The sequence below is a fragment of the Cnephaeus nilssonii genome, assembly GCF_951640355.1.
Source record: "Cnephaeus nilssonii genome assembly, chromosome: 14".
In the NCBI taxonomy this organism is placed as follows: domain Eukaryota; kingdom Metazoa; phylum Chordata; class Mammalia; order Chiroptera; family Vespertilionidae; genus Cnephaeus; species Cnephaeus nilssonii.
Window position 1 is genome coordinate 71,862,867 of NC_137085.1, and position 27,749 is coordinate 71,890,615.

General features: G+C 47.5%; 2 pseudogenes across 2 annotated transcripts; both read right to left on the reverse strand.

The window, feature by feature from the left end:
• Positions 1 to 307: 307 nt before the first annotated feature.
• Positions 308 to 617, reverse strand: LOC307111246 (peptidyl-prolyl cis-trans isomerase A-like; annotated as a pseudogene). The gene has a single exon. The product of its transcript is annotated as a peptidyl-prolyl cis-trans isomerase A-like (transcript).
• Positions 618 to 20,953: 20,336 nt separating this feature from the next.
• LOC307110518 (protein SET-like) lies at positions 20,954 to 23,898 on the reverse strand (annotated as a pseudogene). The gene is made up of 2 exons: positions 23,865 to 23,898; positions 20,954 to 21,815 (listed from the first exon to the last, which is right to left on the reverse strand). The product of its transcript is annotated as a protein SET-like (transcript).
• Positions 23,899 to 27,749: the final 3,851 nt, after the last annotated feature.

Below are 27,749 nucleotides of genomic sequence, written 5' to 3' on the forward strand. Positions count from 1 at the left end.
TGGCTGTAGCCATCTTGGTTGGGTTAATTTGCATACTCGCTCTGATTGGACATTGGGTGTGGCTTGTGGGCGTGGCTTGTGGGTGTGTCAGAGGTATGGTCAATTTGCATATTTGTCTATTATTAGGTAGGATCATAAACTTAACTCTGCACTCTAGCTAGACTTAGAAGGGAAAATATGGAATCCAATGAACTGCTGCGAGAGCACAAAGATTATAGAAATTCCAAACAGATTGGGGTGAAGGGGTGCTCTCCTGAGTTACAGAAGGAATGGTCTGGTAGTTAAGATAAAACACAAGTCAAATTTATTAGAGTTGTCCACAGTCAGCAATGGTGATCTTCTTGCTGGTCTTGCCATTCCTGGACCCAGCTCCATGGCTGTCACAATATGCATGCCTTCTGTCACCTGACCTAAGGCCACATGCTTGCCATCCAACCACTCAGCCTTGGCAGTGCAGATGAGAAACTGGGAGCCATTTGTGTTAGGTCCAGCATTTGCCATGGACAAGATGCCAGGACCTGTATGCTTCAGGATGAAATTCTCATCCTCACATTTTTCTCCATTGATGGATTTGCCGCCTGTGCCATTATGGTGTGTGAACTCACACCCTGGCACATAACTCTGTGAAGCAGAAACCTTTATAACTAATTCTTTTCTCCCCAGTGCTCATAGAAGGAAATTTTTCTGCTACATTTGGAACTTTGTCTGCAAACAGTTCGAAGGAGATGTGGCCCAAGGGCTCACCATCAACAGCAATGTCTAACGACATGGTGGAGTTCACCGTGGCTGGTCACAGGTGGCTCCAGGGTAGCAGCATCTGCAAAGCCCCCAGTCATCTTCTTCTTTGACCAATCAGAGTGACTCCATGCTGATCTATTTTGGACCAATCAAACTGCAAGGATTTTGAGTCTTCATTTGCATGAGGACAGACCAATCAGGGACCAGGGGCAGAGACTCCTGTCCATATAAGCCAGCTCCCCTCTGGCTTGGGGAACACAGTCCCTTTCCACTGAAGGCTGTACCTGCCTGGCTGAGCTGGAACACTGAAGTTGTCTCGTCACAGCAGAGCAGACCAGACCAGTGCAGTGCAAAGCAGACTGGCCTAGAGCAGAGTAAACCATTGAGCAGAGCAGGGCTATCTAGCTAGAAGGGGCCTGGCCCCGGCTGCCACATGGCTGTGCTGTTTTCACAGCTGTGCTGTATCCAAATTGAACTCTTCCACAGCTATACTGTCTTCACAGCTGTGCAATATCACAATTGAGCTGTTTTGCACTGAATAAAATTTCTTTTTGACCACACCCTAAGTTGGGGATTCCTGTTGGTGTTGAATTGGTGCCAGCGACCATCAGCTGACACTACCCATCACACAAACTGGGAAAACAACTATACACTAGGCTGTAAAAAGTAATGTCAATATATGGTAACACCTAGAGCAACCACGCAGTGATAGGCTTTATTTATTTTAAAATTATTATATCTATTTATTTTTAAAAAATATATTTTATTGATTTTTTACAAAGAGGAAGGGAGAGGGATAGAGAGCTAGAAACATCAATGAGAGAGAAACATCGATCAGCTGCCTCCTGCACACCCTCTACTGGGGATGTGCCCGCAACCAAGGTATATGCCCTTGACTGGAATCGAACCTGGGACCCTTCAGTCCACAGGCCGACGCTCTATCCACTGAGCCAAACCGGTTAGGGCTTATTATATCTATTTATAAAATTATAACAAATAAATCTAAATGGGACCTTAAAGGTGTTCAAGTGATACAGAAAGGCAAGGAAACAGAGATAAAGGAATAGACACCAAAGGAACAAACAGAAAATAATAGTAAAATAGCAGACTTAAGCCCTAAAATCTCAATAATTGTTTTAAATGTAAATGATATCAATACATCAATAAAAAGACAGAGATTGGTGGAGTGGGTTTAAAAATATTTCAATTTTTATTGGATGACAAATAAAGGCTGTCATTAAGAAATTCACTGCAAACATAATGACATCATTAGATTGAAAGTGAAAGAATGGAAAACGTTATATACATTTCAAGCATTAATATTTAAAAGGAGAAGTGCTAATGTTAATATCACACAAAGTAGACTTTAGTGCAAAGAAAATTACTAGAGAAAAAGAAGGAGATTACATAGTGATAGAAGCATTAGTTCACTAAGAAGATATAGCAATTCTAATCCTAAATGCTTATGTACTAAACAACAACTTGTCTAAGTCCATGAAGCAAAAACTGATAGAGCTGAAAGGAGAAACAGACAAAGCCACCATTATGCTTGGGACTTCAAGACCTCACTGAGAGAACACAGAATGCTCCACTAGACAACAGCAGAATAAATATTCTTTCCATGGGGCATTTACCAAGACAGGCTATATTCTGGGCCATAAAACAAACCTTAACAAACTTAAAAGAATTGAAACCATACATAGAATGTGTCTGACCATAATTTATTTACCTTAGAAATCAATAAGGTAAAGACAAAAGGAACATCTTCAAACACTTGGTAAATAATTAACACATTTCTAAATAATCCATGAGGTAGAAAAGAAGTGTCCAAGAAAATACAATAATAAATAGAACGAAGGCCTAGTTGGCATGGCTCGGTGGTTGAGTATTGACTTATGAACCACGAGGTCACGGTTCGATTCCCGGTCAAGGCACATGCCTGGGTTGTGGGCTCAATTCCCAGTGGGGGTTGTGCAGGAGGCAGCCGGTCAATGATTCTCTCTCATCATTGATGTTTCTCTTTCCCTCTCTCTCTTCCTTGCTGAAATCATTAAAAATATTTTTAAAAAGAATGAAAAATAAACAAATAAATAGAACTAGGTAAATATCAAAACATGGCATATCAAGCCCTGGCTGGTGTGCTCAATGGATAGAGCATCATCGGTCCATGCACCAAAGGTTGGCAGGTTTGATTCCTGGTCAAGGGCACATACATGAGTTGCAGGTTAGATTTCTGGCCCTGATTGGGGTATGTTGTTCAGCAGGCAACCAATTGATGTGTCTCATTCACATTGATGTTTCTCTCTCTCTCTCTCTCTCTCTCTCTCTCTCTCTCTCTCTCTCTCCCCTTCCTCCTTTCTATTCTCTAAAAGTCAATAGAAAAAAATCCTTGATTGAGTATTAACAGCAACAACAACAAAAAACCAAGAAACAAAAAACAAACATACAAAAAACATGGCATATCAAAATTTGTGGGATACAGCGAAAGCCATTCTGAGAGGGAAATTTATAGCTTTAAATGATTATATTAGAAATGAGAAAAGTCTCAAAATAATAATTTATATCCATACATCAAGATATTATGAAAAGAAGCAAAATATAACCAAAATAATCTGAAGAAAGAAAATAATAAAAATAAGAGCAGAAATCTATGACATTGAAAGGAGGAAAATAATAGAGAAAATTAACAAATCAGTAAAGTTGATAATCTTCTATTAAGACTGAGGTAAACAGGGAAAACCAAAATTACCAATAGCAAGAATGAAACAGGAGGTATCATAAGAGATTCTACAGCCATTTGCAATGTAATAAGGAAGAGGCAGCAGACTCAGGGAGCATCAGTGGCTGGCTTTGGGATGGGGATATTCCCCCCACATTCCCAAAACCTGGTTGGTGCTTCCCTCTCATGGGAGAGCTGATAGAAACTCCTGGCTTCCAGGAAACCCCACCAGCCTGCCTAAGAGGGATGCCACCCAGCAAAGGACAGGGAAATAATCCCAGAACACAGCCACCATCTTCCCAGAAGTGTGAACATTTGCTGATCTATCTTAGGTCCTGGTGCTGCTAAAAAAAATAAATAAATAAAAAATCAATCAATCAATCAATCAATCAGTCAGTCAGGACCTACAGGCAGCCAAGCCTAGTGGAGGCAGCCACAAACTGTGGATCACTTGAAGCTTTGAACAGGGCACCGAGAGCCAAACATGGACAGCTTCCCACACTGACTAGCACAAAAGTACCTCCTAGGAGGCTCAAAATCAGCATTTGTAACAGCCTCAGACAACATAAGAACAGGATCCAAAGAGAAATTCTAGCAGACACTAAAATCTGCTGAGATGAATTTCAGTTGTACCTGTTCAACAGCTCACAGTGGTGGGGTTAAGCCTCACAGTTAGCCAGCCTGAGAGGAGATCACACCCATTAATGGGACAACAACAATAAAATCCCAATTACAACAGGAGAGACTAAGTAAACGACAAGAAGTCACTCCTAGAGCATCCAGTCCAGGAGTTCAAGGAAACTGCACCATTGGGTCCCATAAGACATTTACTACAAAAGGTCACTCCATGAAGCTTGGGAGTCATAGAAACAAACACATAGAAATAAACTAAAATGGGGAGATAAAGAAACAACCCCCAAATGAAAGAAAAGGAAGAAGCTCCAGAAAAGATCTAAATGCGATAGAGGAGGCAATTTATTAGACAGAGTTCAGAGTAATGGTTATAAGGAACTTAGTGAGAACTCTAAGGAATTAATGGGAACTATAAGAAGCTTAGTGGGAACTGTATCAGCATCAAAAAGAACATAGAAACCATGAATAAGAACCAGTCAGAAATGAAGATTACTATATCTGACATCAGGAATACACTGGAAGGAATTAAAAGCAGGCTTGATGATGCAGAGGATCGAATCAGTGATTTGATCTCATTTATAATTACATCAAAAATATCTAGAAATAAGTTTAACCAAGAAGGTATAAGATCTATATTTGAAAAATTACAAGATACTGAAGAAATAAATTGAATAAGTCACAAATAAATGGAAGCATATGCCATGCTCAACAATGGCAATAATTAGCATCATTAACATGTCCATACTAGCCATAGCAATCTATAGATTCAATGCAATTTCTATCAAAATACCAATGGCGTATTTTACAAAACTAGAACAAATAATCCTAAAATTTATATTGAACCACAATAAAAACCCTGATAGCCATAGCAATCTTATGAAAGAAGAACAAAGTTGGGGGAAAGACTGGACAGATATATGAAAAAAAAAAAAAAAGAAAGAAAGAAAGAAAGGAAAAAGAAACTAGATCACTTTCTTACACTACATACAAAAATAAACTCAAAATGTATTTAATACTTTAATGTTAAGACTTGAAACCATAAAATTCCTAGAAAAAAATATAGGCAGTACAATCTCAGACATTTCTCTTAGCAATATATTTTTTTTCTGACATATCTCCTTAGGCAAGGAAAAAACAAACAAACAAATGGGACTACATCAAACTAAAAAGTTTTTGCACAGAAAAGGAAACTATTAAAAAATAAAAAGACAACACAATAGATATAAGAACATATTTGCCATTGATACATCCAATATGGGGTTAATATCCAAAATTTATAAAGAATTCGTCATATTCAACACCAAAAAATAAACAAACAATTCAATGAACAAAATAGGCAGAATACCTGGATAGACAGTTCTCCAAAGAGGGTATACAGATGGCTAATTGACATATGAAAAGATGCTCAACATCATTACTCATCAGAGAAATGCAAATTAAAACCACAGGTGTGAGATATCACCTCACACCTGTCAGAATGGCTATCATCAATAAATCAACAACAGGAAGTGTTGGTCAGGATGTGGAAAAAGGGAACCTTAATGCACTGTTAGTGGGAATGCAGATTGGTGTAACCACTATGAAAAACAGTATGGAGGTTCCTTAAAAAATTAAAAATTAAACTGCCTTATGACCCAGCAATTCCACTTCTGGGTGTATATCCAAAGAAACCCAAAACAGTAATTTGAGAGAGTATATGCACTCCTATATTCATTATTTACAATCACCAAAAAGTAGAAACAACCCAAGTACCCACCAGTAGATGAGTGAATGAAAAAGTGGTGATATATATATATATATATATATATATATATATATATATATGATGGAATATATATATATATATATATATATATATATATATATATATATATGATGGAATATTACTCAGCCATAAAAAGAAATGAACATGTATCGTTTGCAACAGCATAGATGCAGCTAGAGGATATTATGCTAAGCAAAATAAGTCAGTCAGAGAAAGACAAATACCATATGATTTCACTTATATGTGGAATCTAAAGAGCAAAATAAATGAGTAAACAAAACAGAAAGAGATGCATCAATACAGAGATCAGATTAATAGTTGCCACAGGGGAGGGGAGTTGGGGGGCTGGGTGGAAAAGGTGAAGGAATTAAGAAGTATGAATTGGTAGTTACAAAATAGCCATAGGGACATATGTACAAGCATAGGGAATATAGTCAATAATATTGTAATAACTATGTATGGTGCCAGGTGGGTACTTGAAATATCTGGGGACCACTTTGCAAAGCATATGATTATGTAACCATTGTGCTGTACAACTGAAACTGATACAAAATACTATTGAATGTAAACTGTAATCTATATATATAAAAGACTAAGTGACCATCACAACCGAAACAACCGAGCGTGGGGCAACCAGGCCGGCAGGGGGGTTAGTGAGGGACAACCAAACAACTGAGCAGTGGGCTGCGTGGGGTGACCAGGCTGGCAGGGGGGTTAGTGAGGGATGACCAAACGACTGAACAGCAGGCTGTGTGGGGCAACCAGGGCAGCAGGGGGGGGGCAGTGAGGGGCGACCAAATGACCGAACAGCAGGCTGCGTGGAGCGACCAGACCGGCGGGGCGGGGGGCAGTGAGGGGCGACCAGGCTGGGGGGGGAGGGCAGTTGGGGGCAACCAGGCCAGCAGGGGGGGGCAGTAAGGGGCGGCGGGGGGAGTTAGGGGCAACCAGGCCAGCGGGTGGGGCAGTTGGGGGAGACCAGGCCATCAGGGGGGACAGTTAGGGGTGATCAGGCCAGGCAGGCAGGTGAGCAGTTAGGAGCCAGTGGTCCTGATTGTGAGAGGGATGTCTGATTGCCGGTTTAGGCCCGATCTTGGGGATTGGGCCTAAACCAGCAGTCGGACATCCCCCGAGGGGTTCCGAATTGGAGAGGGTGCAGGCTGGGCTGAGGGGACCCCCCTGCCCCCCCCGCCCCCCCTCCCTGTGCACGAATTTTGTGCATCGGGCCTCTAGTTGAAAAATAAAAAAATAAAATAAATTGGACTCCACAGGGTTACACCTTTTGGCACTTACTTGTTAAACCAAACACAGTTACCATAAGACCCAGCCAAGGTTCCTAGTTCTTAGCACTTACCCAGAAGAAATGAAAGCCTATGGTCGCAGACAGACCTGGCCACAGTAGCTTTAGGTATGATTTTCTTAAACTGGAAACAGCTCAAATATCTCGTAACAGGCAAATGAGCCCATGAACTCTAGTGCACCCATGACATGGAATCCCTCTCCAGCAGTAAGTGGAGTGAAGCACAGACACACGCAATCCCAGGCACGGATCTCAAAGCCATTCTGCTGAATTGAAACCAACATATACTAGTACAGTATGTGGGGCGTGAAGTTCTCCAGCAGGCAAAGCTAGCCTAGCAGTGACCAGAGGCTTGGCTGCCTGAGGCCAGGGTGGGGCAGGGCGGGGCAGGGACCGAGGGGCCGGCCTGAGGGAGCTTTACAGGGTGACGGAAATGCTCTGCCCAGGTGCAGTCACGATGCAGCCAGCTCTACAGGAACAATGGGTGAGTGTTATAGTATGGAAATCAATAAGGTTGACTTTATTTATTTATTATTATTATTATTATTATTATTATTATTATTATTTTCTATTTAAAAATATTTTTATTGATTTCAAAGAGGAAAGGAGAGGGAGAGAGAGATGAACATCAATGATGAGATCAAATTATTGATCAGCTGCCTCCTCATGCCCCCTACTGAGGATCCAGCCCACAACCAGGGCACGTGCCCTGACCAGGAATTGAACTGTGACCACCTGGTCCAGAGGTCAATGCTCAATCATTGAGCCACACCACTGGGCCAGACTCTATTTAGATAAATTTGAGATTCTTTACTGGAATTCCTATCTAATTCATATTTTGGAACAAACACTAAATACTTAAAAGTTTTACTTTGAAGATCAGTTAGAATAGCGGGAGTTTGGTACATTTTGTACACATGTAATACCTTAATCAATAAATAAAAATTGGGAAAAAATAAACTCTAAAAAAATAAAAATATAGGAATTATCTCCTGTTAAGGTTGTGTGGGTATCGGATAAGATATTAAATTGAAAACATGAAAAAGCAACACAAAGCATTACTGTATTCAGTAGAAAATAAGGTTGACTTTAAAATATCTTCCATGTCTCCCCATCAACTGAGGCAGAAGCCCTGCCCCTTTAATGCCCCTACCCCCACCCCCCAACTCCCCACCCCCCAACAGCCCTGCTTGGCTGAATGGCTCACCGTTTGCTTCCGGACTGGTCTTCCATGTGAAAGAATTGTTCCTCCTGTCTCCTTTGGGCAACTACATACAGCCCGCAGAATCTCCTGGGACTACGCAGGCTTCTCACAGGGAACGCTCCCCGCAGGACTTCCTTCACCCTGGCTGTTCACTCCTACCTTTTCCTTCCGGTTTTTGGTTTAGGCACTTCCTTCTCCAGGAAGCGTTCCCTGGTTCCCAGACTGAGTTGGGTCTCCTGTGGGTCCTTGACTATTGCCACAGTGTCCCAGAGCTGAAATGTTGCTTTGTCCCTTGCTCCCCTGGGATTTCTCCTGGGGAGACCTCCTTCGGAGGGTAGCACAGCATCTCCTCCCCAGGGCTGACCTGGAGGGCGCTGGGGACTTCTGCTCAGGGTGGGACAGAACATGGCATCCAGTCTCCCCAGCGGCTGTACCTGGCACATCAGGAAATACAAGCCTGACAGGTGGGGTGGGCCTGGCTCAGGGTTCAGGGCTGATTCGTTAAAGGTTTTATGAAAACATGCTAAATAGACCGTGCAATTGCAAGAGTAAGTTCTTCTCTGGTGGAAATTACTCAGCCATTTGGTTTTTATTTTTGCAAACGTGGCTCGGCCCTTTTGAACACTCACTTGATATGCCTTCACTGCCAAAGCAACAGGAAGATATGCTTTGAATTCTCTGTAAAACCCCCGTGTAAACACCAGGCTTAGGGGTAATTGCAACAGAACACCAGCCCTGCTCGGGGAGCCCTCACGTGGCCTTCCCTCCCCGACTACTGCAGGTAAACACACATTGCCCCCGGGAGCCCTGCCCGCCGCAGCACCCACTCCCCAAAGCCTCAGGGTCTAAGACATGCTAGGTGGGCCCTCATTCCAGGGAGAGAGGCGGGGCTTCTGGCAGGGTTTTCTCTGCCGGGTAAGGGAGCTCCCAGCTTCCTGGGGCCTCTGGCCTTTGGGGTCCTGTGGATCCTGGTTAGCTCTGATCCCTGAGGCCTCGTTCTGGGAGCCTTCCATGACTCCGCTCAGGTCTGAGCAGCTCCAGTCCCTCCTGGCTCCCCCATGGTGTCCACGCTCTGGCCCCCATCTTGCTGATCCACCCAGTTGGACCTTCCCCTCCTGCCATATGGGCCAGCCTTTCCTACAGTCCCCCTCCCCCTCCCAGCCTGCTCAGCACACCTGTCCCCTCTCCTGGGGGGCCATTATCTGGGCCTTCCATTTGCATTCCTATTTGGTGCCCCTGGGCACCTCACAGCAGCCTCCCCGAAGCTCCCAGCAGGATAGCGTTCTCTGGCTGCACAACCTTCTGGGTCCTCAGAGGTGGGTGTGGGTACCGCTTGCTCTCCCCAGACCGGACTGTGTCTGGGCTCTGGGCTGGAGTCCACGGCAGCCTGGATAGCACTGGCTTGGGGCGGGACGTTGACATGGACATCTTAGCCCACACCCTCAGATACAGTAGACAGGACGTTCTGAAGACGGGTTCTGAACTCATACAACGCAGCCCAGCGAGGTCCAGAAAAAGGGGCTGGGGCTTCTGTAGGACCCTCAGGGGCTAGTTTTTGCTGCTGGGAGGCCCCTGCCTGGAGGAGCAGAGGGGCCATCCCTGGTGATGAAAATAAGGTTGAGCCTCATTCACCTCCAGGCCCGGGATAGCAACTGGCACAGCACCCACTCAGCTTCCCAGAGCCCATGCCGCCCTGCCACCGAGCCCGCCCTTGGAGCTGAATGCAGATCAGTTTCCTGAGAACGAGCAGGAGTGGCTGTAGGATGGGTGCGGGGAAGCATGGATGAGCCATGTCCATCACTCGCAGGCACAGGAACCGCTGAGCACATGAAAGTGGCAGAGCGGGGCAAACATGTGCTGGTTGAGTGGCCTCCCAGGAGCCATGTGCTCGCACCCCCATACGTGACGTGAAGTGTTGGAGGCCAAGACCCAGAGAAGGGGGTATGCAGCTGTGTCATGTCCTTCTTCACTTCACTCATTCACTCATTCACTCATTCACTCATTCACTCATTCACTTGTCACTCTCCCAGAATCTGCTGGTGCCAGGCCCAATGCCGAGCATCACTCTGACCCAGTGGTGAGTCCTTAGGCTGGTGGGGGGACTAACAGGGAGGCCCACAGGACCAGCAGGGGACGGTCTTGTGGGGCAGAAAAGGAGTTGCCAGCACCAAACCTGGTGCAACCACACTCGGCCAGGTGTGGGCTCTGGGCAGCCACTCGGCCTCTTTAAGCTTCAGTCTCCTTGTCTGTGAAGATGGGGGCTGGTCTAGAACCCGGGTCAAGTACAGCAATGTCTGTGAAACTCGGAACTCCTCTGCTGGGCATGAGTGACTGACAGTTGCAGATCGAGAACACCCTCTGTACTCGTTAGCCAGGGCCCTGGCCCCAGGTCAGCCGTGGACACAGCTGGAAAGCCATGGAAAACCTGAGGGGTGTAACCTCACCCCCACTCTGTACTCAGAGACTGGCCGGCCTGGAGTCCCTGGGTGATCGGAGGCCCTGGCACTCTAGTGTCCTGGGGCCTCTACAGCCTGGGGTGCATATGGTTAAGGGGAGCAGCCATGACTCCACCATGGGGAGGCTCCATCACCCCATTCTAGTTACAAGCGTTGCTGAGAGAAAATGCAAGCCAGCTAGACTTCTGTGCTGGAGACAAATAGCCGACCGCGCGGCCGCATGGAGGAGAGTGGCCGTGGTGTCCCTGCTCTTCACCTTGGCCAATGAAGGTCTCATTGTCTGTTACCATCAACAGTTGTCCCTGTTCCAACGAGGGGCCCAGACAGGCTGGCTGCCCCATAAGCAGACCCAAGACAAGAGCTCAAGTGCAGCGGTGTGCTGGGGAGGAGCCCTGGGACTTGCTGGGGGGTGGGGGCGGGAAATGAGGCACAGAAGGAAGGAGCTAAGCAAAGCGAGTATTAGCCGGCCGGCCACCCTTGGGAGCTCCTGTAGGACTTAAACCTCGGCTTCCCCATCCGTGTTAGCCGAGGCCTCTACCCCACTCCTGTCAGCAGCTGGGTAAGGACTCGGCCAAGGGCGCTTCATCTGGGCAAGTCCCACGTTCCCAATAAAGGCAGAGGCTCAACAAAGGGTCCCAGGCCAGACTGAGTGGCTAACACAGCCGGGACACACGGAGAGTCCGTCTTTCAAGGACACACAAACCTGGCACATGTCCACTCCTGGCATTCGGCGTGGCCAGAGAGGGTGTCCACACATACTAACTGGAGCCTGACTCGGAGGCTTCAATGGCTGGGACTTCCAGAGGCATCCAGAAGCTTTGTTCCTCATAGGCCACACCCCAGGTGGACACCCACCTTCTGATGGAGCTCCTGAGGGTTTGCAGCCATGCTGAGCACCCCCTTTACTGCACCACACAGTGGCCTGGACATTTACTCAGCCACCTCCCCCGTTACCTGCCCCTCTGCCTTCTCAGACGCCGCCACCCCGGCCCATGCGGAGGCAGGCGGGAGGGTGGTGCAGCTCCCTCCTCTTTTGTAAACCACGGAACTTCCTTATTGCATGAAAATCTTCATTCTGTCAACAAATGCTTACTGAGTCATGGTGACCGAGCTGGATGTAGCCCTGTTTCCTGGGAGACAAGACATTAATAAGGACCTGTCCGACTGGGTGAGAAGTGAAGGGGCAGTGAGGAGGGGTCCTATAGGAGACCAGCGAAGGCCAGTCCTCATGGCAGGGCTAAGAAGACCCACGATGAGTGCAGGCGGGCACGACGGCAGCAGGAGCAGCTGTGCGGCCTGGGGTGGGACTGAGCTGGTGTCTGGGCGCTGGAAGGAGGGCCTGGGGAGCAGAGGGAAGGGCGAGGGAGAGGCCACCTGCAGCTATCTTGATGGCCTTTGGCGTCGGGAGTAGGAAGTGGAACCGAGGGGTGAACGAAAGTCCCATAAGGCCACTCAAACCCCACTGTGTGCAAGGCCTGGCCCGTTAGTGCGAGGCCAGCCCCGTGGCAATGCTCCCCCTCCTGCTCCCGCTCTTTGCTCTGGTCCCCCACCTTCTGCTGCTGCTGCCAGGGAGCAGCGGCCCGCGGTGTGGATCAAAAGGCCCCGGGGCTCGGCCCCATCAGGGAAACATCACATTGCTCTGGAATGAGGTGATTTCGAGCAGCCGATGCAAGGAAATGGGTATTTATGTAACGGTGGGCATGGTTTTTATTTTCTCTAATTTTCAGATTACTTTCGATTAGGCCTCTTCGGAGTAGAAAAGGCTTGAAGTGAAATAGATCCTGCCTAAATCATTATGGCCCGCCCAGCCCCAGGCTGCCTCTGCAGACAATTACCCCAGACCCTGGGGTTAGGGGGCAAACTCCAGGCCGGGGTACTTCCTCGGTGCTCACACGGGAGAGCCCTGGGCCCGGCCAACGGCCTCTGTGCTCGGTGGACACACAGCGGCCATTGATTCCGACATCCCTCTGGCCAGAGGGGCTTGGGGGAGGGAGCGAGAAAGTAATTCCCACCAACATCTGGACTCTATCTCTTCCCCCTGCCTCCCACTCGGGACAAGGGGGAGGGGGAGAGGGAAAAAGGAAAAAAAATGCCCAGGCCAAATTCAAATGCTTTCATAAATTTTGCCCCAGAAATGTTTTGACGTGAGTATTTTTGTCAGTCTCCAGCGTTTGCCAAAAGAAACTCAACTCCACACGAAGCTCAAATACATTCTCTAGATGACTCTGGAGCCACGGGGAGGCCGAGCTGCTGGGCCCCAGCACCTGTGAGGCACCGGGCCGGCGCCTCGCTGAGCGGGGTGTGTGGGGGCAGTGAAGGGGCGGAGAAAGCTGGTGTGGGCACCCTGGGGCCTTGGGCATGCCAGTGGGGCTCTGGGCTCTGCCTAGGGGAGGCCTGTTTTGGCTCCTGCAGCTGGGGGTGCTCTTCCCAATGCCCATCCCTGGGGCAGATCCATCCCAGGGTCCAGCTGAGTCTGGGCACGGGGCTTGGGAATAGGGCCTGGACGGGACGGGAACCTGCGTGGGTGGAGATGGTCACACCTCAGGTTCTCCTGCAGCGCGAAAGAGGCATTTTGGTTTTCTTTTTTCTTCACTGTCCTGCCTTCACTTTCCTATAATCAATATAAGTTACTGAAAAGGCCATTTTAAAATATATATCTTTCTCTCTTCCTCAAAAAATTCAAATATGACCTAAAATTTAATTTCTGGGTAGACACCCCAAAGAATTGGAGGCAGGGACTTGAAGAGATATTGGCACACCCATGTTCACAGCAGCATCATCCACAACAGCTAACACAGGAGCGCAACCCAAGTGTGCACCGATGGACGAACGAGTAAGCAAAATGCGGCATATTCATACCATGGAATATTACTCAGCCTTTACAGAGGGAATTCTGACACAGGCTACAACTCTGGTGAGCCTTGAGGACATTATGCAGAGAGAAATAAGCCAGTCACTGAAAGACAAACACTGTGGTTTCACTGGCATGAGGTCCCTGGAGTGGTCACACTGAGAGACAGAGGGTGGAGTGTGGACGCCAGGGGCTGGGGACGGGCAGGGGAGTTTGTGTTTAGTGGGTGCAGTTTCAGTTTTGTAAGATGAAAAGAGCTCTGGAGATGGATGCGGGGGGGGCGGGGTGGAGGTGGGGGGAGGGGTTAATAATGTGAATGTACTTAATGCCACTTAAAAATGGTTACAATGATCGATTTTATGTTTTGTACTAGAGGCCCGGTGCACGAAATTCGTGCACGGGGGTGTGTGTCCCTCAGCCCAGCCTGCACCCTCTCCAATCTGGGACCCCTCAAGGGATGTCTGACTGCCCGTTTAGGCCCGATCCTACCTGGAGCCATGTACTCACACCCCAGGTAAGATCTGGCCTAAACGGGCAGTCGGACATCCCTCTCATAATCCAGGACTGCTGGCTTCCAACTGCTTGCCTGCTTGCCTTCCTGATTGCCCCTAACCGCTTCTGTCTGCCAGCCTGATCACCCCCTAACCACTCCCCTGCCAGCCTGATTGAAGCCTAACTGCTCCCCTGCCAGCCTTATTGCCCCTAACTGCCCTCCCCTGCTGGCCTGGTCACCCCTAACTGCCCTCCCCTGCAGGCCTGGGTCCCCCCAAACTGCCCTTCCCTGCAGGCCCGGTTGCCCCCAACTTTCCTCCTCTGCCGGCCTGGTCACCCCTAACTGCCCTCCCCTGCTTGCCTGATTGCCCCCAACTGCCCTCCCTTGCAGGCCTGGTCCCTCCCAACTGCCCTCTCGTGCTGGCCATCTTGTCGCAGCCATCTTGTGTCCACATGGGGGCAGCCATCTTTGACCACATGGGAGCAGCCATCTTGTGTGTTGGAGTGATGGTCAATCTGCATATTACTCTTTTATTAGATAGGATATTTTATCACAATTTTTAAAAATCTGAGATACGTGCCCCCTCCTTGTCAAACCAGTTGTCCTCTCCGGGGTACAGGCCCTACTCAAAGGTCTCCCCTGGAGCTGTGACCCAGACAGACCTGGCTGCCATGTGGCTCCACCTTTCCCATCCCAGGGAGCCTTGGTTTTCTCATATACAGAAGGGGACACTGGCTCTCCCCAGGATGAGGCAAATGTGCCCCCCAACAGGTATCCAGGGCATGGTGGCCATTGGGGAAATTGACAGGGACAGTGAGGAGCCGAGCTGGGTCGACGCTCTCTCTGGACCAGTCTGGCTTCCGGGAGCCAGGTCCTCCCTGTAGGCACCCACACATGGGGAGCTTCCAAGGGGATAAAGGAAGAACCAGGTGGAATTCTGAGCTGGAGGTAGGAGGGACACAGCCCTCCGTGGGGGACACTGTTAGTGGCAAGCTTCAAACTTTCCCACTCCTCAGTTTCCCCATCTGTAGACAGGGCAGTGACACGTAAGTGCCAACCTGAGAGGTGCCATGAGGACGGAGCGAGAGCAGTCGCCCTCGCACAGGAAGCTCCCGGCACCTGGCCACTGTTCGTCAGGCCGGTACTTGCGGCAGCACCCGACATAGCAACTGGGCAGCAGTGATGGCTGAGATCATTTGTACCTGGAAAACGGGGTCCTGTGTCTTTATTTGTTTGCTTAAAATAATCAACTGAATCCGATAAGGGGTTAATTTCCAAAATATATAGAAAACTCATACAACTTAACAAAAGGAAGACAAACAATCCAAATAAAAAATGGGCAAAGGACCTAAATAGACACTTCTCCAAAGTGGACATACAGAAGGCCAAGAGACAGATGGAAAAATGCTTAAAGTCACTAATCATCTGAGAGATGCTAATTAAAATGACAATGAGGTATCACCTCACACCTGCCAGAATGGCTGCCATCAACAAATCAACAAACGACAAGTGCTGGCTAGGATGTGGAGAAAAAGGAACCCTTGTGGCACTGCTGGTGGGAATGCAGACTGGTGCAGCCACTGTGGAGAAAAGTATGGAGTTTCCTCAAAAAGTTAAAAATGGAACTCCTATTTGACCCAGTGATCCCACTTCTAGGAATATATCCCAAGAAACCCAAAACACCAATCAAAAAGTATATTATGCCCCCCCCCCCCCCCCCCCGATGTTCACAGCAGGGCAATTTACCATAGCTAAGATTTGGAAACAGCCCAAGTGCCCATCAGCAGATGAGTGGATTAAAAAACTATGGTACATTTACACAATGGAATACTATGCAGCTGTAAAAAAGAAAGAACTTTCACCATTTGCAACAGCATGGAGGGACCTGGAGAGTATTATGAAAAGCGAAATAAGCAGGTCAGAAAAAGACAAGTATCACATGTTCTCACTCATTTGTGGAAGCTAATGAATAAAATAAACTGATGAATAAAATAGAACCAGAGACATGGAAGCATGGAACAGATTGATGAATTTCAGAGGGAAGGCGGGGGTGGGGGGATGGTGGGAGGGGATTGATTAACCGGGGAACTTATATGCATAACCCAGGGACACCGGCGATAGAGTGGTGAAGGCCTGGGAGGGGCAGGTCCTGGGTGGAGGAGGTCAATGGGGAAAAGACCCACAAGACATCTGTAATACGTTCAACAATAAAGATAACTTAAAAATAAAATAAAATAGAATAAAATAATCTACTGAGTACCTGTCTTGTAGGCCCAGACCTGGGATGGGGCCAGACTTTCCTGGTGGTTGCCCGCTGGGTGGGGGAGCAGTGGCAATGAGACATGGCAGACAGAAAAGTCAAAGGGCAGAAATGAGGTGGCAGAGAGCACACAGGGGCCGGCCAGGGGGGCAGAGGCTTCAGCAGAGGCACCGCCTCCAGGACAGGGGGAGCAGTGTGGGTGGCGGCGTTGCCAGTCCCTGCCCACGAGCAGAGCTGGCTTGTTTCTGTCCCGTCTGGTCCCCATCACATCTCATCATCTGGCTCGCAGTCCTAGGACACGACCCTGGCACTGGGCCGCATCCTACCTGCAGAAAGGTTTTGTGTGGCCTGCACACTGATTACAATGGCTTAGCATCAGTTCCCAACTAATCAGGAGATGGGGTGGCTGGCCGTGTGGGCATCCTTCTTCCCAAGGCCATGGCTAGCTCACACCTCGGACCGCAAGGGGACACCTGGCCTTGTGGGCAGCTCTGACCACTGGGATAAGCAGAGGCGCCGAGTCCCTTCAGTCCTGAGCATTCCACTGCGTGGGGGAGGCCCTCCAGATCTCTTTCCTTGGCATGGAGGCATCTGGGATTGGGCAGTCCTCCAGCTGGTGCTGAGTCAGGCCGGCCCCTATGAGTCCTCCCCATGCGTCACATAGGACATCAATCACAGTAAATGACGCCAGTGATGAGGGGTCCCTGCAGATGACGTGGGGCACAGAGCATGAATGAGCGAGAAGTGATCTGTGCTGTTCTCAGCCACCGTGATCTGGGCCTGCTTTTACTGTAGCAGAACCAAACGATCCTGACTGCTAGAGACATTGCACATGAGAATCTGGACCTCTGGTTTTCTAGAAAAAATTAGGGGCTCTGGCCACATGAGGCTCAAGCTTCCACATGGCAGCAAGCGGATGGGCCGGGCGGCGGCTTTATTTGGGGGCAGGGCCTCTCCACTTTGCCAGCTTGTCCTTGTGCGTTCACTCACTCATGCGACCACTCTGACATTGGTATTTGCTGCCCCAGGGGCCTCTCAGGGCCTCTGTCTCTGAGTCTCACCACTGCCTTGAACTCCTACCCCAAGGAGAGTTTCTGAGACTCAGCCACCTGGTGTATGAGGCACTGCTGCCCGCTAGGGACCTTTGTATCCAATACGGGGCACGAAGCTTAGGAGTGGTAGGTGTTCAAATGCATTTGCTGACTCACAAACCCCTACACTCATGGATGACATTGTCAGCAGGTGGGAGCTGCCCCCACATGGAAGTCTGCCCACTCTCAGGGCCATTCACTCGATTTCTGTCTGCCAGGCCGGGAGATTTTATTCTAAGGGCTCAGAAGAAGGTGGTAGGGGCCTGGAGAAGGGAGCCAGTGAAGCTCAGAGAGGGGAGGTAACCTGGTCAAAGTCACACAGCTCGTGAAGGGCGGAAGTGGCTGGCCCAAAGCCCGTGCCCACATTAGCTCACAGGGTTTTCTCATGTGGCTTCTCAGAGAGAAATCAAGCTCTCTTGCTTCTCTACTACTTTCCTCAAAGGTCGTCAGGCTTCCGAGGGTCTTCAAAGAATAGTGAGTCTTCCTCCTCTCCAGAAGCGATGTCACCTTGTACACTGCCACCAAGTGGCACATGTCCCCCTCTTCCAGGGGTGCTCACTCCGCTTTGGGGAGCCTACTTCATTACACTTCCATCCTAACATTTCTGAAAAGAAAAAAAAGATCAGACCAAGAGAGGACACCTTTTTCAGGGCATCCACCTCAAACACACAGAAGCAATCAGGCCAGCCACCGAAACTCTCCCCGGATGGTCACGAGGCTCTCCATCACCTCAACGCAAGCACTCCTCTGGAGCAGGTCCCAAGCCCGGGAGGCAGGGATGCTGACCCTCCTGTTGCTGGTGAGGAAAACCGGACTCAAAGATGTGGGGTGACTGCACCGGGATATCCAGGGATCCGGGGGCAAACACTGGAACTAAACCTTCTACTTCCAAAGACAGCGTTTCCTCTGCCTCTGGCCGGAGGAAGCCTCCTTTCCCCTCCTAGAAATTGGGAGGAAATATTCACCCAGACCGGGATTCCATTATGGACTTTTCCATGAGACCCGGAGCCGATCCAGCGCCTCTCTGAGCCTGGGGTTCCTCGTGTGTAACATGGGGCAAGCACACCGCATTCAATATGTGGGGGGATTAGTTATGACTGGATGCGGCTCAGGCAATGGTTAGATATGACTGCCAACTCACACCCAGGTCACTTCTAGAGCTGCTGGGCGTAGAAGGTAGAGGCCAGCTGTGAAATCTGGGATTCCACTCTGGACCTAGAATGAGCCTTTCCCCTTCATCTGAAGAATTAAGATGGCAAAACTTGGGGAAACGTTTTCTTCCTTCACCTTCCTTCTTTGGGGATTAAAATATCCATCTATTTATTTTGGAAGTGAGCATACCTCAGTGTAAGAGAAATATTTGTATGGAGGTTGGATTGGGAACGGTGAAAGTCAAGTCAGGCCCGTAAGCAGCCAGGTTGGTCAGGATGCTGAGCTTCCTCCCTTTTTCTGATTTTTTTTTTTATTGTGGCAAAATACTGTATACATACCATAAAATTTACCATTTAATCATTTTAAGTGTACAATTAAGTGATGGCATTAGTATATTCACAATGTTGTATAACTGTCACCACTATCTATCTCAAGAACGGATTTTCATCATCCCCAAAAGAAACATTTTAGCTTTTAAGCAACAACTCCCCATTCCCCCTCCACCAGAGTGTAGTAACCTTTGCTCTACTCTCTGAATTTTCCTATTCTAGGAACTTCATCTAAGTAGAATCATACAATAGGTGGCCTTTTGTGTCTGGCTTATTTTACGTATCATGTCTTCAAGTTTCATCCATGTGGTAGCATGTGTCAGAATTTCACTTCTTTTTATGGATGAATAATATTTTATTGTATGTATATATCATGTTTTGCTTATCCATTTATATGTTGATGGATATTTGGGTTGTTTCTACCTTTTGGTTATAAATAAGCTGCTATGAACACAGTGGACAAGCATCTGTTTGAATCCTTGCTTTCAGTTTGTTGAGGAGTGGGATCTTAGGAGTGGGATTACTGAGACACATGGTAATTCTATGTTTAATGCTTTCAGGAGCAATTATACTCTTTTTTTTTATAGCAACAGGACCATTTTACTTTCCCATCAGCGATGTGTGGTAGTTCCAATTTCTCCACATCCTCAATAACACTTTTAAAAAATATATATTTTTATTGATTTCAGAGAGAAAGGGAGAGGGAGATAGAGATATGAATATCAACGATGAGAGAGAATCATTGACCAGCTGCCTCCTGCACACCTCCTACCAGGGACCAAGTCTGAAACCTGGGCATGTGCCCTTAACTGGAATCAAACCCAGGACCCTTCAGTCTATAGGCCGACACTCTATCCATTGAGCCAAACCAGCTAGGGCAACTCTTGTTATTTTTTCCTTAAAAAACAACAACAACAAACAACAGCCATCCTAGTAGGTGTGAGGTGGTATCTGGTTGTGGTTTTGACTTGAATTTTCCTATCTAATGACTGATAATATCAAGCATCTTTCTATGTGCTTGTTGGCCATTTGAATATCTTCTTTGAAAAAAAAAAGTCTACTCAATTCTTTGTCCTTTTTGTATTGAATTATTTGATTTTCACTGTGGAGTGGTAGGAGTTATTTATCTATTTTGTTATTAATTAATTCCTAACTGAATATATTATTTGCAAATATTTTCTCCCATTCTGTGGTTGTATGTTCACTCTCCTGAGTGTATCCTCTGATGCGTAAAAATTTTTAATTTTTTTCATCATTAGGAGAGAATTTTATTTTAGAAGTGTCATCTTAAACTGCAAGAATGTCCATTAAACATCACAATTACACATGACAAAGGAGAAGCCTTGTTGTCAAAATGCCCACTTAACCCACCCAAACTTCTCAAACCCACCCTTTGTGGACCTTCTTTACCTCCCCTTTTTAAAACTGTGTGTGTGTTTTTTTCTTTTTTTAAACAAGAGAAAGTAGACAGATACAGGTTGGTAAATGCTAACTGTCCATATTCGCGAGACACAGTGTAACCTCTGAGCCCAGTACACAGAGGAAGGAGGGAAAAGCTAGAATTCTGTGCGCTCCTACCCAGGGCCAGCACCCTCCAGCTCCCAGCAGACCTAAGGGAGCAGAAGGGTTTTCTTTTTTCTTTTTTCCCTGCAGAGCACAGTGATGTTGACTCCATAAAGCTTTGGTTGAGACAGGGAGGGGTAACAATGAATTTGGAACAGAAAGGGGCAGGTATTCTTTCTCCACTGTATTCTGCTCAAGTTACATCCCCTTCTCCCCTCTCCTCTCCCCTCTACTCCTCTCCCTCCCCACTGCCCCACCGCCTGCTCCCAAAGGTGAGAACCATGGTGTAAAGGAGAGAAAAGAGACCTCAAATACAGGGCAACTGAGCACAAGAGGAAAGAACAGACGGCAACTTGCTCCCAGGGACTGGAGAAAATTTGAAAAGGATCCATCAGTGTTCCATTAGTCATCTCCTCCTTCATCTTCCTCTCCTTCCTCCCCCTGGTCATCATCTCCATCTTCTTCACCTTCATCCTCATCCCCTTCTTCATCAATATCTTCCAACCCTTCCTCTTCATCGTCATCATCACCTCCTTCTCCTTCTCCTTCCTCATCATCCATGTCAGGAAGCAAGTAGTACTGCAATGGATTTGGCCAAATATCCTCTTTAGTGACTTCTCCTAACTCATCCGCACCCGCCTAAGAAAGGCCAGGAACCAGGTAGAGGAGCTCCCTGGCTCCTCGTGCTGCCCCTCCCTACCGGCTTTATTCTGTGTTTGACCTGAATGTTTCTGCCAAGTCCTTTCCAGATTTCCATTTGCTTTCAGTGGACTTTGAAGATGCACCACCGCTCCCATCCAGATACAGTTCTCTAGAGAGAGCTTTATTTTTGAAGTAAGGATTTTCATCAAAATAAAAATCTCTTCTATGACCTGATTTAATATCTTCAAATTCTGTCACTTCAACTCTTGTCAAATAATGCAGTGCCTCTTCCCCCTCTTCCCCAAGCAGTGCAGACACTTGTGGATGGTTGGCAAATGTTGTTACCCCAAAATTTTGGATTTTGGGGATCAATTCTGACATCTTCTGAAAAAAATGATTGGCGGAGTTTTGTTATATTTCTGTTCTGCTCTCAAAATCTCCTCACTGGCTTATTCATTAAGTCTGTCTATTCCGTTTTGTACTTTCTCAATCTGTTCAGCTGCTTTTTGCTGTTCTTTTTCTTCCTTTGGCAAGTCCTGAGGGGTTGACTTCTCCTGCTTGGGGGCAGGAGGCAGTTTTGTTTTCTCCGTGTGAAGTGGAGTGCAGACAGGTGGGGGCCATGCTGTGAGGGAAGTCCGAGAACCAGACCAAAGGGAAGTTGCAAGGCGAGGAGAAGCTCTGAGACTGACTTGATTTTGACGAGTACAATTTATTAGCTGTGCTTTTGGTGTCATACCCCCTGTCCCCCAAATCATTGCTAAATCCAACGTCATGAAGATTATCCTCTATGTTTTCTTCATTAGGAGAGAATTTTATTTTACAAGTGTCTCAGAGACTTCTGAGAGTTTTAAGCTCTTAGGCTTAATTTTTAATATATTTTGAGTTAATTTTTCTCTATTGTTTTTCTATAGCTATTGTTCTCATTTGGGTTTAATTTGTGCTTTTTTTCTAGTTCCTTAGATATATATACTTAGGTTATTAATTTGAGATTTTTTTTAATATATGTATTTACTGCTATAAAATTTCCTTTAAGACTGCTTTCTCTGTGTCCCATAAGTTTTGTCATGCTGTATTTTTGTTTTTATTTATCTCAAGATGTTTGATCAATTTCCTAGTTATTTTTATTCATTTTTTAAAATTTATTTTCTTTATTGATTAAGGTATTACATAGGTGTCCTTATCCCCCTATTCACCCCCGCCCCCGCTCATGCCTTCACCCCCCCCCCCCGCCCCCAGTGTCTGTGTCCATTGGTTATGCTTATATGCATGCATACAAGTCCTTTGGTTGATCTCTCACCCTCCCCCTCCCCACCTTCCCCTACCTTCCCTCTGAGGTTTGACAGTCATCATACAAAGTTTCTTTTCTGACACAAGAAATGAAACTAGAAATCAATAACAAAAGAAAAACTAGAAAATTCACAAATATGTGAAAAATAAATAACACTACTAACCAACCAATGCAGCCAGTGTCTAGTGCTTCAGCTGGGAAGACTCCAAGGGTTTTATGTGAATCAAACGGCTAAGAGCTATCATAGCTGGGGCATGAGGGCCGCTTATAAGAACAGGGCATCTTCACTCTGTCAGCAGTGCGTGGATGGCTGGGGCACAGGCCCAGTGGGGACTGTCAACTGGAGTGTTCATTCATGGCCACCTGCATGGCTTGGGCTTCCCCCCAGCATGGTGGCCTCAAAGTAATGGGACTTCTCACAGGTCAGGCTAAGGCGCCAAGGATGAGTGTTCCAACAATTCAGGTGAAATGGCACTGCTTTCTGTGGCTCAGCCTCAGAAGTCACAGTGTCACTTCCCTTCTCCTTGGTCAAAGCAGCCACAGACCACCCGCACTCAAAGAGGGGCCACAGATCCCCCTCTTGATGTAGGCGTGTCAGAGCGTATGCAGCCATATTTAAAACAGAAGTTGCATTCTTTGCAGTGGTACCAGCTTCCTGATGGGGCTACCCAGCTGCAAGACAGGAACGTGTGCAGTGGCCCCACTCAGGGTCACTGTTCTGCCTGCCCTATGCTGGCAGCACCCTCCTGAGAGAACTAGTGACTCTGAGCCAGGGGGTGTGAAGTTCTTCTGAGAAATCATAAGGAAAGAAGGAGATGGAACTCTTAGTTATTAAGCACCTACTTTATGCCAAACACATTATAGCAATCCTGGTGGCGGGGGTTGGGGGGGTGCATCATGGGACATATAACAGGAGCAGGACAGAGTCTGGGATACATTAGTGCTCATTATTAGTGGCATTACCATTCTTTATTCATGTTTCCCAAGGAAGGCTCTGTGAATTGCTTTTCCCTGTAAATGTCATTTAAAGACAGAAAACAAAGGCTGTGGCCCCCGAAGTTTGGGGAGTGCCATGTCCCCACCACACCACTGCTTATGACCACATTGAGGCCACTGCATCAATTCTCATGCACCAGTGGCCAGCTGCGGTGATGAGCAGCGCTGGCTTTCTCTGGCTCCTCAGTTTCCTTGCTGTTGGCCCTCAAGTGGTCCGGCCAACTCTGGCTGCCTATGACCAAGTTGCCTCTGGATCCTGGGGGACGGCTGGGAGGGGTGTCGATCCTGCCTCTGCTCTGTGAACCTGGACATTGGTGGTTTCCATGTGCCTTCCCATCATAAACCAGAGACTGCCCCTATTCCCTCCCCCCCGGCTGTCCCCAGTACCTCTGCCAGCCCCTGGACAGTGCTGGGTGGTCATTTTGGAGTTTCTCTCTGTGTCCCTCCTTACAAGGCTTACTGGGAAGTCTAAGGATAGAATCCAGCCAGGCTGTAGTGGCAGCAGCCCTGAAACTGGATACAATCATAACCAGGAACCTCCTGACTGCACCCAACAGACCGGAACCGGACAGAGGCCAGAACACCACATGATTGTCACTCTCACCCCTGCCCAGGCCTGCCTCTCAGCCACAGCCTCACATGCTCTTTTCGATGGAAAACCAGGGGGCATCCAGGAAGATGGTGTAGGCTCCAACAAGGACAGGACCAGAAGTGCCCGTGCCTGCCATTGCCTGTGGGCCCTGGGGCACAGGATGGGGACCACGGAGGAGGCTGCCAGCAAAGGTGGAAACCCTGCTCTGGGGCAGGGACTTGTCAGGGGCTTGCTTTGTGAATTGTGATCTCTGGTGTCACTGTTTATGATCTCCCCTGCTCCCTCTCCTCTTGGTGCACTGTTATCTAGCTGTCTGTCTGTGGATTCTAAGAAAGAAGACACCTACTAAGAAGGGCTCCTGCGCTAACTGGGCTTAAATCTAAAAAAACAAAACCAGAAAACCAGAATGCAGCAGCCATTTCTACACAAGGGCCTGTCATGCAAATTGCACTTCAGGAAAAGCCTGCACTGAACTAACTGCCAACTGAGCCAGCCCCTATGGAGAAGTTCCTGGGATCCTATTTCAACCAATAGGACTGAGGCTTTCCCCATCCAATCAAGCTGCACAACTATTTCCCCCGTCATCTTTTTCTTTTTTTCTTTTTCCATTGTTTTTATTAAGGTATTATATGTGTACATATATTTCCATTGCCCCCCCCTCACCCCACTCCCATACATGCCCTCTCCCCGCAGTGTTTTGCGTCCATTGCCCAACATCTTTTTCATAAACCTATCAGAGTGGCTCTTTGCTGACCTATTAGGACAGTGCCTTTTGGACCAATCAAACTGTGAAGACTTGGAGTCCTCATTTGGATGAGGATGAACCAATCAGGGACCAGGGGCGGGGACTGCTGCTATATAAGTCAGCTCCCCTCTGACTCTGGGAGCCCTGCCGCTCATTCCACTGGAGCTGAAACACTGGAGCACAGCAGCCCAGCGGGGAGCAGACCACCAGCATAAGTTTTTATTTTGAGATAATTGTAGGTTCACAAGCAATTGTGAGAGACAACACAGAGAGAGCCTGTGTGTCCTGTACACAGTTTCCCCCAGTGGTTATAGCTTGCAAAACTGTAGCAAGGTTTCACAGCCGGGATAACAATGTGAATATGGTCCACAGAACATCCATCACCACAGGATGTTAAACAGCCTCACCCATCTCCTTCCCTTCTTCACCCCACCCCTGAGCCTTGCAGCAACTGGTCTCCTTTTCAATACGTCTCTCATTTCAAATATGTCATTTAAATGGAACCTTTTGTGATCAGTTTTTCTTCCCACTCAGCATAATTCCCTAGAGATTCATCATGGTTTTGTGGACATCACCAGTTCATTTCTTTTCACTAATGAGTAATATTCAATGGTAGGAATGTGCCACAGTAATGTGCCACAGTTTATCCACACACTCATCTAACTGGCCATTTCCAGTTTTTAGCTCTTACAAATAAAGCCGATATGAACATTCATGTGCCAGTTTTTTTGTGGATGTTACCTCCATTTCTCTGAGATAAATGCATAAGAATGCAATTGCTGGATCTTCTGGTAATTCCATTTTTAGCTTAAAAAGAACTGTCACAGAATTTTGCAGAGTGACTGCACCATTTCACATCCCCCACCAGGAATGTATAAGGCAGGCGTCCTCAAACTAGGGCCCGCGGGCCACCTGCGGGTGTTTTTGCCATTTTGTTTTTTTACTTCAAAATAAGATATGTGCAGTGTGCATAGGAATTTGTTCATAGTTTTTTTTAAACTATAGTCTGGCCCTCCAACGGTCTGAGGAACAGTGAACTGGCCCCCTGTTTAAAAAGTTTGAGGACCCCTGGTATAAGGGATCCAGTTTCTCCACCATCTCAGGGCATTTGGTGCTGATACAGCCAATGGTTATTTATTTTGTGTTATTCTAATAGCTAAGGATGTCAAACAGCTTTGCATGTGCTTATTTGCCAACTAGTATCTTCAGTGAAATGTCTTTCGTATATTTTGCCCATTTTATGATTGATTTATTGGGAATTTTTTATTGAGTTTCGAGAGCTCTTTATGTATTCTTGAGAGTAGTTTGTAAATGTTTTCTTCCATCTTTCTTTTTCCTTTTCATTCTCTTAAATGAGTCTTACACAGAGCAAAATATTTTAATATGATGGGTCCAATTTATCAATATAGCTTTCATGGGTCATTTCTGGTGTCAATCTAAGGATTCTTTGCCTAGTACTAGATCCTAATGATTTCCTCCTATCTTTTAAAAGTGTTTTTGTTTCTTTCACATTTTATATTTAAGTCAGTGATCCACTGGAATTAATTTTTGTGTAAGTTGTGAGGTTTAGATTGAGGTTCATCATTTTGTCTATGGATGTCCAATCGCTCTACCACCATTTGTTCAACGGCTGTCTGTTCTTCTTTCTTGAAATGCTTCTGCACCTTTGTCAAAACCAATGGCTGTTCTTGGTAGGTGTTCTGGGTCCTCTGGTCTGTCCCATTGATCTCAGTGTCTCCTTCCCACCAGCACCGCACTTCTTTTTTGCTGTGGCTACAGAGGAAGCCTTAATATCAGAAGAGTCACTCCTCCCTCTTCATCTATTTTTTGTCAGAGTTGCTTTAGCTACCCTGGCCTGTGCTTTCCCACATAAATTTTAGAATGAGCTTATCCACTAGTAAGTGTAACAAAAACACTCTTGGATTGGGGTGGGACTTGTATTGAACCTAAATCAATTTGGGGAGAACTGACTTCTTTACCATGCTGTTGAGTCTTGCAATTCATGAACATGGTATTTATTTAGGTTGTTGTTGAATTTTTTCATACAATGGTTTTGTAATTGTCAGCATTTCAGTTCTGCACATGTTCATTTTATTAATATACTAGAGGCCCGGTGCACGAAATTCATGCACGGGGGTGTGTGTCCCTCAGCCCAGCCTGAACCCTCTCCAATCTGGGACCCCTCAAGGGATGTCCGACTGCCCGTTTAGGCCCGATGGTAGGATCGGGCCTAAACGGGCAGTCGGACATCCCTCTCACAATCCAGGACTGCTGGCTCCCAACTGCTCGCCTGCCTGCCATCCTGATTGCCCCTAACCACTTCTGCCTGCCAGCCTGATCACCCCCTAACCACTCTCCTGACAGCCGGATTGATACCTAACTGCTTCCCTGCCAGCCTGTTTGCCCCTAACTGCCCTCCCCTGCAGGCCTGGTCACCCCTAACTGCCCTCCCCTGCTGGCCTGGTCCCCCGCAACTGCTCTCCCCTGCAGGCCTGGGTCCCCCCCAACTGCCCTTCCCTGCAGGCCCAGTTGCCCCCAACTTCCCTCCTCTGCCAGCCTGGTCACCCCTAACTGCCCTCCCTTGCAGGCCTGGTCCCTCCCAACTGCCTTCCCCTGCTGGCCTGATCGCCCACAACTGCCCTCCCTTGCAGACCTGGTCCCTCCCAACTGCCCTCCCCTGCTGGCCATCTTGTGGCGGCCATCTTGTGTCCACATGGGGTCAGTCATCTTTGACCACATGGGGGCAGCCGTCTTGTGTGTAGGAGTGATGGTCAATTTGCATATTTATTATTAGATAGGAGGATTAGATAGGATAGAGGCCTGGTGCATGGGTGGGGGCTGGCTGGTTTGCTCTAAGGGTGTCCCAGATCAGGGTGGGGGTTCCCTTGGGCCATGGGGCGGCCTGGGTGAGGGGCCTGTGGTGGTTTGCAGGCTG